Genomic DNA, 7746 nt, shown 5'->3' on the forward strand with positions numbered 1-7746 from the left:
CGGCGGTGTACCGGGATGGTGCAATGAATCAAGAGTGACATATATGAAAAATAATGCATGGTGGCTTTGCCACAAATACGATGTCAACTACATGATCATGCAATGGCAATATGACAAAAGTAAAGTATGTCATGATGATGAACGGAACGGTGGAAATTTGCATGGCAATATATCTCGGAATGGCTATGGAAATGACATAATAGGTAGGTATGGTGGCTGTTTTGAGGAAGATATAGGGAGGTTTATGTGTGATAGAGCGTATCGTATCACGGGGTTTGGATGCACCGGCGAAGTTTGCACCAACTCTCAAGGTGAGAAAGGGCAATGCATGGTACCGAAGAGGCTAGCAATGGCGGAAGGTTAAAAGTGCGTATAATCCATGGACTCAACATTAGTCAAAAGAACTCATATACTTATTGCAAAAATTTAGAAGTCATCAAAAATCAAGTACTACGTGCATGCTCCTAGGGGGGTAGATTGGTAGGAAAAGACCATCGCTCGTCCCCGACCGCCACTCATAAGGATGCACAAGCCAGGTACACTTCATGTTTCAAATTTGTTACACAACTTTAACCATACGTGCATGCTACGGGACTTGCTAACTTCAACACAAGAATTCTTTGAATTCGTAATCACCCAACTAGCATGACTTTAATATCACTACCTCCATATCTCAAAACAATTATCAAGTATCAAGTTGATCATAGCATCCAATTCACTTCCTATGATAGTTTTTATTATACCCAACTTGGATGCTCATCATTCTAGGACCAACTTTATGATAATAGCAAATACCATGCTGTTCTAAAAGACTCTCAAAATAATATAAGTGAAGCATGAGAGACTAGCAATTTCTTCAAAATTAAAACACCACCGTGCTCTAAAAGATATAAGTGAAGCACTAGAGCAAAAACTATCATGCTCAAAAGTTATAAGTGAAGCACATAGAGTATTCTAGCAAATCCTAATCAAATAGGCTTCTCCCAAAAAGGTGTGTACAGCAAGGATGATTGTGGTAAACTAAAAAGCAAAGACTAATATAATACACGACGCTCCAAGCAAAACACATATCATGTGGCGAATAAAAATATAGCTCCAAGTAAAGTTACCAATGAACGAAGACGAAAGAGGGGATGCCTTCCCGGGGCATCCCCAAGCTTAGGCTTTTGGCTATCCTTGAATATCTTGGGGTGCCTTGGGCATCCCCAAGCTTAGGCTCTTGCCACCCTTTATTCCATAGTCCATAAAAGCTTTACCCAAAACTTGAAAACTTCACAACACAAAACTCAACAGGAAATCTTATAAGCTCCGTTAGTGAAAGAAAACAAAACCACCACATAAGGTACTGCAATGAACTCATTCTTTATTTATTTTGGTGTTAAACCCACTGTATTCCAACTTCCTTATGGTTTATAAACTAATTTACTAGCCATAGATGCATTGAAATAAGCAAACAACACACGAAAAACAGAATCTGTCAAAAATAGAACAGTCTGTAGCAATCTGTAACTAACGCAAACTTCTGGAACTCTAAAAATCCTACCAAAATAGGAAGTACTGTACAATTTGTTTATTGATCAGCAAAAAAAAGAATCAATGCAAAATCACGTTTCTGTGATTTATTGAATTTTGTCTCGTGGGCGCAAAGTTTCTGTTTTTCAGCAGAATCAAATCAACTATCATCATAGTTTATCCTATAGGTTCTACTTGGCACAAACACTAACTAAAAGATAAAAACACATCTAAATAGAGAGTAGATGAAAGATTTGTTACTAAACAGGAGCAAAAACAAAAAAACATAAAGAAAATTGGGTTGCCTCCCAACTAGCGCTATCGTTTAACGCCCCTAGCTAGGCATAAAAGCGAAGATAGATCTAACGAGTGCCATCTTTGGCACTAAATTCATAAGTAGCACGCATGATAGATTCATAAGGTAATTTGACTTTCTTTCTTGGAAAGTGCTCCATGCCTTTATTTAAGGGAAATTGGAATCTAATGTTCCCTTCCTTCATATCAATAATCGCACCAATCGTTCTAAAGAAAGGTCTACCAAGAATAATAGGGCAAGAAAGATTGCAATCTATATCAAGAACGATAAAATCTACGGGCACCAAATTTCTATTTGCAACAATAAGAACATCATTGATCCTTCCCATAGCGTTTTTAATGGTGGAATCCGCAAGGTGCAAATTTAGAGAGCAATCTTCGAGATCATGGAAGCCTAGAATATCAAATAAAGTTTTCGGAATCATGGAAACACTATCACCCAAATCACACAAAGCAAAACACTCATAATCTTTAATTCTAATCTTTATAGTAGGTTCCCACTCATCATTAAGTTTTCTAGGTATAGAAGCTTCCAAATTAAGTTTTTCATCATAAGATTGCATCAAGGCATCAACAATATGTTTGGTAAAAGCTTTGTTTTGACTATAAGCATGGGGAGAATTAACAACAGATTGCAACAAGGAAATACAACCTTTTAAAGAGCAATTATCATAATCAAATTCATTGAAATCCGAGATAGTGGGTTCAATATTATTAGAAGTTGAGGATTCTCCAATCTCACTTTTACCAAATTTAGCATTAAGATCTAAAGACTCCGAATTCTTGTGACAACTTCTAGGAAAAGTTGATTCATCATCAGTCCCACAATCATCAAAATTCATATTGCAAAACATAGATCTAATCGGAGACGCATTAATAACTTTAAGATCCTCATCATTATTTTCATGGAAACTAGATGAACACGCTTTTATAAAGCTTTCTTTTTTAGCACGCAATCTAGCAGTTCTTTCCTTGCACTCGTCAATGGAAATTATCATTACTTTGAGAGACTCATTGATATCATGCTTAGGAGGGGAAGATCTAATTTTAAGAGAATCAACATCAAGCGAAAGTCTATCAACGTTCCTAGCCAAATCATCAACTTTGTGCAATTTTTCTTCAAGCAAAGCATTAAAATTCTTTTGAGAAATCATAAATTCTTTCACACTATTCTCAAAATCAGAGGGCATCTTATTAAAATTACCATAAGAATTATTGTAGGAATTTCCATAATTATTAGAGGAATTACTAGGGAACGGTCTAGCATTAAAATTTCCTCTATAAGCATTGTTTCCAAAACTATTCCTACCAACAAAATTCACATCCATAGATTCATTATTATTCTCAATCAAGGAAGACAAAGGCATATCATTAGGATCAATAGGAGTATTTTTAGTAGCAAACATCTTCATAAGTTCATCCATCTTTCCACTCAAAACATTGATTTCTTCTATAGCATGCACTTTTTTACTAAAAGATCTTTCGATGTGCCATTGAGAATAATTAGCCATAATATTATCAAGAAGTTTTGTAGCGTCTCCTAATGTGATTTCCATAAAGGTGCCTCCCGCGGCCGAATCTAAAAGATTTCTAGAAGCAAAGTTCAAACCGGCATAAAATTTTTGTATGATCATCCATAAATTCAAACCATGAGTAGGGAAATTGCGAAGCATCAATTTCATTCTTTCCCAAGATTGGGCAACATGCTCATGATCAAGTTGTTTAAAATTCATAATATCGTTCCTAAGAATGATGATCTTAGCGGGAGGAAAATACTTAGAGATAAAAGCATCTTTGCACTTGTTCCAAGAATCAATACTATTTTTAGGCAAAGATGAAAACCAAACTTTAGCACGGTCTCTAAGTGAAAAGGGTAATAACTTCAATTTGACAATATTTTTATCCGTATCTTTCTTCTTTTGCATATCACACAAATCAACAAAATTGTTTAGATGAGTAGCGGCATCTTCACTAGGAAGGCCGGCGAATTGATCTTTCATAACAAGATTCAGCAAAGTGGTATTGATTTCACGAGACTCAACATCATTAAGAGGAGCAATCGGAGTGCTAAGGAAATCATTATTATTGGTATTCGAGAAATCACACAATTTGGTATTATCTTGTGCCATGGTAACAAGTAATCCAACACACAAGCAAGCAGAAAAATGGCAAGCAAAAAAGAGAGGAGGAAATTGGGAAAGAGAGGGCGAATAAAATTGCAAGGGTGAAGTGGGGGAGAGGAAAACGAGAGGCAAATGGCAAATAATGTAAATGCGAGGGAGATGGGTTTGTGATGGATACTTGGTATGTCTTGACTTGAGCGAAGACCTCCCCGGCAACGGCGCCAGAAATCCTTCTTGCTACGTCTTGAGCTTGCGTTGGTTTTCCTCGAAGAGGAGAGGGTGATGCAGCAAGTGTAGCGTAAGTATTTCCCTCAGTTTTGAGAACCAAGGTATCAATCCAGTAGGAGGCTCCTCAAAAGTCCCACGCACCTACACAAACAAACTGAGAACTCGCAACCAACGCAATAAAGGGGTTGTCAATCCCTTCATGGCCACTTGCAAAAGTGATATCTAATAAAGATAGTATGATAAGATAAATATATTTTTGGTATTTTATAATATAGATGCAAAAAGTAAAGATGCAAATAAAGTAGATTGAAAGCAAATATGATAAGAGATAGATCCGGGGGCCATAGGTTTCACTAGAGGTTTCTCTCGAGATAGCATAAGTATTACGGTGGGTGAACAAATTACTATCGAGCAATTGATAGAAAAGCGCATAGTTATGAGATTATCTAGGCATGATTATGTATATAGGCATCACATCCATAACAAGTAGACCGACTCCTGCCTGCATCTACTACTATTACTCCACACATCGACCGACTCCTGCCCGCATCTAGAGTATTAAGTTCATAAGAACAGAGTAACGCATTAAGCAAGATGACATGATGTAGAGGGATAAACTCATGCAATATGATATAAACCCTATCTTGTTATCCTCGATGGCAACAATACAATACATGTCTTGCAACCCTTTCTATCACTGGGTAAGAACACCGCAAGATTGAACCCAAAGCTAAGCACTTCTCCTATGGCAAGAAAGACCAATCTAGTAGGGCAAACCAAACTGATAATTCGAAGAGACTTGCAAAGATAACTCAATCATACATAAAAGAATTCAGAGAAGATTCAAATATTATTCATAGATAAACTTGATCATAAACCCACAGTTCATCGGATCTCGACAAACACACCACAAAAAGAGATTACATCGAATAGATCTCCACAGGAAAGGGGGAGAACATTGTATTGAGATCCAAAAAGAGAGAAGAAGCCATCTAGCTAATAACTATGGACCCGTAGGTCTGTGGTAAACTACTCACAACTCATCAGAGGGGCAAGGATGTTGATGTAGAAGCCCTCCATGGTCGATTTCCCCTCCGGCAGAGTGCTGGCGAAGGCTCCAAGATGGGATCTTGCGGATACAGAAGGTTACGGCGGTGGAAATTGTGTTTCGTGGTGCCCCTGGATGTTTTCGGGGTACGTAGGTATATATAGGAGGAAGGAGTACGTCGGTGGCCGCCCGAGGGGCCCACGAGACAGGGGGCGCGCCCTACAGGGGGGGGGCGCGGCCCCCTATCTCGTGGGGTCCTTGGGAGCTTCTTGACTTTGTTGGGGAACGTAGTAATTTCAAAAAATTTCCTACGCACACGCAAGATCATGGTGATGACATAGCAACGAGAGGGGAGAGTGTTCATCCACGTACCCTCGTAGACCGTAAGCGGAAGCGTTATGACAACGCGGTTGATGTAGTCGTGCGTCTTCACGATTCGACCGATCCAAGTACCGAACGTACGGCACCTCCGAGTTCAGCACATGTTCAGCTCGATGACGATCCCCGGGCTCCGATCCAGCAAAGCTTCGGGGATGAGTTTCGTCAGCACGACGGCGTGGTGACGATGATGATGCTCCACCGGCGCAGGGCTTCGCCTAAACTCTACGATGATATGACCGAGGTGGAATATGGTGGAGGGGGCACCGCACACGGCTAAGGAACGATCCGTAGATCAACTTGTGTGTTATGGGGTGCCCCCTGCCCCCGTATATAAAGGAGGGAGGGGGAGGTGCGGCCGGCCCCTTTGGGGTGCGCCTGGAGGAGTCCTACTCCCATCGGGAGTAGGACTCCCCCCTCTTGCCTTGGTGGAGAAGGAAAGGGGGGAGGGGAAAGAGGAAAGGGGGGCGCCGCCCCCCCCCCTTCCTTGTCCTATTCAGACTAGGGGGGAGGGGGCACGCGGCCTGCCCTGGCCGGCCCTCCTCTTCTCCCTCATGGCCCACTAAGGCCCATTAACCCCCGGGAGGGTTCCGGTAACCCCCCGGTGTTTCCGGTAAAATCCCGATTTCACCCGGAACCTTTCCGATGTCCAAACATAGGCTTCCAATATATCAATCTTTATGTCTCGACCATTTCGAGACTCCTCGTCATGTCCGTGATCACATCCGGGACTCCAAACAAACTTCGGTACATCAAAACTTATAAACTCATAATAAAACTGTCATCGTAACGTTAAGCGTGCGGACCCTACGGGTTCGAGAACTATGTAGACATGATCTAGAACCATTCTCAGTCAATAACCAATAGCGGGACCTGGATGCCCATATTGGTTCCTACATATTCTACGAAGATCTTTATCGGTCAAACCGCATAACAACATACGTTGTTCCCTTTGTCATCGGTATGTTACTTGCCCGAGATTTGATCGTTGGTATCCAATACCTAGTTCAATCTCGTTACCGGCAAGTCTCTTTACTCGTTCCGTAATGCATCATCCCGTAACCAACTCATTTGGTCACATTGCTTGCAAGGCTTATAATGATGTGCATTACCGAGAGGGCCCAGAGATACCTCTCCGACAATCAGAGTGACAAAACCTAATCTCGAAATACGCCAACTAAACATGTACCTTCGGAGACACCTGTAGTACTCCTTTATAATCACCCATTTACGTTGTGACGTTTGGTAGCATCCAAAGTGTTCCTCCGGTAAACGGGAGTTGCATAATCTCATAGTTATAGGAACATGTATAAGTCATGAAGAAAGCAATAGCAACATACTAAACGATCAAGTGCCAAGCTAACGGAATGGGTCAAGTCAATCACATCATTCTCCTAATGATGTGATCCCGTTAATCAAATGACAACTCTTTTGTCCATGGCTAGGAAACATAACCATCTTTGATAAACAAGCTAGTCAAGTAGAGGCATACTAGTGACACTATGTTTGTCTATGTATTCACACATGTATTATGTTTCCGGTTAATACAATTCTAGCATGAATAATAAACATTTATCATGATATAAGGAAATAAATAATAACTTTATTATTGCCTCTAGGGCATATTTTCTTCAGTCTCCCACTTGCACTAGAGTCAATAATCTAGTTCACATCATCATGTGATTTAACACCAATATTCATATCTGTATATGATTAACACCCATAGTTCACATCGTCATGTGATCAACACCCAAAGGGTTTACTAGAGTCAATAATCTAGTTCACATCGCTATGTGATTAACACCCAAAGAGTACTAAGGTATGATCATGTTTTGCTCGTGAGAGAAGTTTAGTCAACGGGTCTGTCACATACAGAGCCGTATGTATTTTGCAAATATTCTATGTCTAAATGCTCTGCATGGAGCTACTCTAGCTAATTGCTCCCACTTTCAATATGTATCCAGATTGAGACTTAGAGTCATCTGGATCAGTGTAAAAGTTTGCACCGTTGTAACTTTTACGACGAGCTCTTTTATCACCTCCATAATCAAGAAACATCTCCTTAGTCCTTACTAAGGATATTCTTGACCCATGTCCAGTGATCTACTTATTAGATCAAAATTGTATTCCTTTGCCAAACAC

This window comes from Triticum aestivum, chromosome 4B (genome assembly GCF_018294505.1).
Source record: "Triticum aestivum cultivar Chinese Spring chromosome 4B, IWGSC CS RefSeq v2.1, whole genome shotgun sequence".
Lineage (NCBI taxonomy): Eukaryota > Viridiplantae > Streptophyta > Magnoliopsida > Poales > Poaceae > Triticum > Triticum aestivum.